Here is a 2692-nt window from a genome sequence, read left to right on the forward strand (position 1 = left end):
TAGACTAGCTTTTTTTGTTAATATGAAAATTGACGCAACAGCAAGCTCAAAGCCCCCTATGAGCCAGAGCCTCTTAGGTGCAGGCTTAATTGGCTCATCCGAGGGAAGCGGAGCTTCGGCGACTAGCTGGTTGCGTCTGCTTATCAACTTCTTCCAATTCACTTTTACATCAACTCCTTATAAATTTGTAAATTAAGGTCAACTTTGTAAGAACTAATACCTGTGCCATACTATAAATTGGACGATATGCCTAATTAATTGTTATTAATGTTGAATTTTTAATGGCGTATAATATAAGACAGCGGTCGTATAATGACTGAGAAATTTGGATTTTTCTGTTTGAATAAACAGCAAACTGGAGACATTGAGATTAATTATAAACTTATTATTTTAGGTTTTATCAAGAAAAAAGGTCTTAACAGATTTATGAATAGGCATTGGCAGAAAAACAGGCGTCCGACCACGCATAATGGAGGATTCTATTTCTTTTATCATGTAGCTATATCTATATGACCTCTGCCGCCGACTTTTTCACCCGTTGGCGCCTGTGCCCAAATCCTTCTAAGACCGAAGTTTGCTGTTTCCACCTGTCCAATAAGCTGGCACATAAGACCCTCAGAGTTAGATTCCGGGGTACAGCCTTACAACATAACTATTCCCCAAAGTATCTCGGTGTTACACTGGACAGAAGCCTGACATACCGATTGCACATAGAGAAGCTAAAAAGTAAAATAAGGACCAGGATATTTTAATTACGATACATAAATAACTACTAAAACATGTTTTCTGCAAGAAATTAGTTATCTTATTATATTATAAAATATTTATTATCCATCTGTGATGTTTATTTCTTGTGAAGATATCGAAGTTTCGCTGTGTAGCACTTATCGATATATAATATGATCAAAATCGACCCGTCCACATCCCTAAAAATCCACACATACACATTTTTACGCACATATACAAAGCAGTATAACCACCAAAATGGCTACGGCTTGAGTATTCAAATTTGTATTGAGAAAAGGCAACTATATCTTGTCTTTATTTGCCTCTCTATCGCTCGAATATGCAATACGCATGCACTCTTCGTCAAAATCGGTTTCAAACTTTTTCGACTGAGTACGCGCAATAAACGCCTAGTAGTAGTATTTAAATGTTTACCGTATTCATTTAAAGTATCGTAGGACAATGCCGCTATGTAAACTGTAAGGTGGGTCTTAAATTAGTGTGAGTTATTTTGGCACCGGACTCAACCTTCACGTTACAATATTTAAAGTATTGCGCTGTCATAGTAACGAAAATGATAAACACGTCAATCGGAGTAAACAAGTAACTAAATGATGCAAACAAGAAAATATTGCAAAATAGGTACATATATATGTACCGATAATTATTTTGTGTTAAAAATATGAGGCAAATTATACTGCCCGATTATACGGACTACATATTAAAAACGATTATCTTGGAAACAGTCAATAGGTGAACAAAGTTATAGTAAAATTGGTGCATAATTTCAGGGCTTGCCTGGCCCACGCATGATGTACCTACCTACCACGACCACGGCCGTCTCCTATTACTATTTTTTTTCTAATTCCCTAACTAGCGAACAATATTTCATGTTCATAGTCTAGAATTTAAAACCTTAGCTACATATTTGTGGCGCTTGGGGTTGAAGTTGAAACCCTGGGATCCTAGCGTGGGTCTATGAGGAAATGTCAAAACGCCTTTTAAAGGTTTCTGGTGACCAGAGGCCTGGCCTATATTTCAATCGGCGGATCAGCATTGTTATCCAGAGGGGCAGCAGCCTTCTGGACACACCACCGACCGACCAGAATTTATTTATAAGTTTTTATCTTAAGTGTTTTTATGATATTTTATATATAAACTTACAGATGTCGAACCACCAGCAAAGTTTTTGAAGAGGTGTAGTTCCTGGTACCAACTGGAAACTGAAACTAATAATCTACACTCAAGAAAATGAAATATAGTCACAGAAAACTTTAATGTTTTATTTTATTAAAGAAAAACGTTAAAAAAATGTGTAAACAGAAATATATATTTTTTAATTCGTAGTTGAATAACATAATATGTATTTAATCTCCTGTACATAGGAATCGTCTTTTTGTAGGTTTATATAAACAATAAGTACTTAGGTCGATTTAGGCATCAACTCATCACACCAAAATTTTGTTCTAACCGGTCACACCGCCAAAAGCAGTATTATTTGTTTCAACCCGTCACAAGTAGATTTAGTTCTATTAGGACACATCGTAATTTTGTAGCTATTGGTCAAACTGCAAATCTGTTCCTATTCGCCATCCCGTCAAACTGTTCTAACTAGTCACAAGGAGGATACCTAAACAAATTTCACTACCCGCCAAACGTGTAATATAGACCATACAGTAGGTCCTAATGGTGATGGCGACTGTACAATGGGGTTGCGTATACATACAAAGAGCATTCAAATAGTTGGTGATAGACCAAGTGACCGAGTTACTAACAGTTATATTATATCTTTTTTATAAATAATGTAATAGCGTAATTTTTGGAAAAATAATAAAGGATTCATGAACCATCTCGTAATTTTTAAAAAACGGACTTTAAATCATATGCCTGAAAGATGTGTTAAGGTATACTTACAACTTGGATCGTGAACGTGGTTTAGAAGCAACTGGGTGCGGAGTAAATTGCT

The 2692-nt window shown here is 35.9% G+C and overlaps 1 long non-coding RNA gene across 1 annotated transcript; it reads left to right on the forward strand.

Moving 5' to 3' along the window:
* Positions 1–1186: 1186 nt before the first annotated feature.
* LOC133515396 (uncharacterized) lies at positions 1187–2072 on the forward strand. Its single transcript, XR_009799017.1, has 2 exons — positions 1187–1479; positions 1893–2072. It is a non-coding gene; the product is annotated as an uncharacterized LOC133515396 (long non-coding RNA).
* Positions 2073–2692: the final 620 nt, after the last annotated feature.

The sequence above is a fragment of the Cydia pomonella genome, chromosome 2, assembly GCF_033807575.1.
Source record: "Cydia pomonella isolate Wapato2018A chromosome 2, ilCydPomo1, whole genome shotgun sequence".
Taxonomy (NCBI): Eukaryota; Metazoa; Arthropoda; class Insecta; order Lepidoptera; family Tortricidae; genus Cydia; species Cydia pomonella.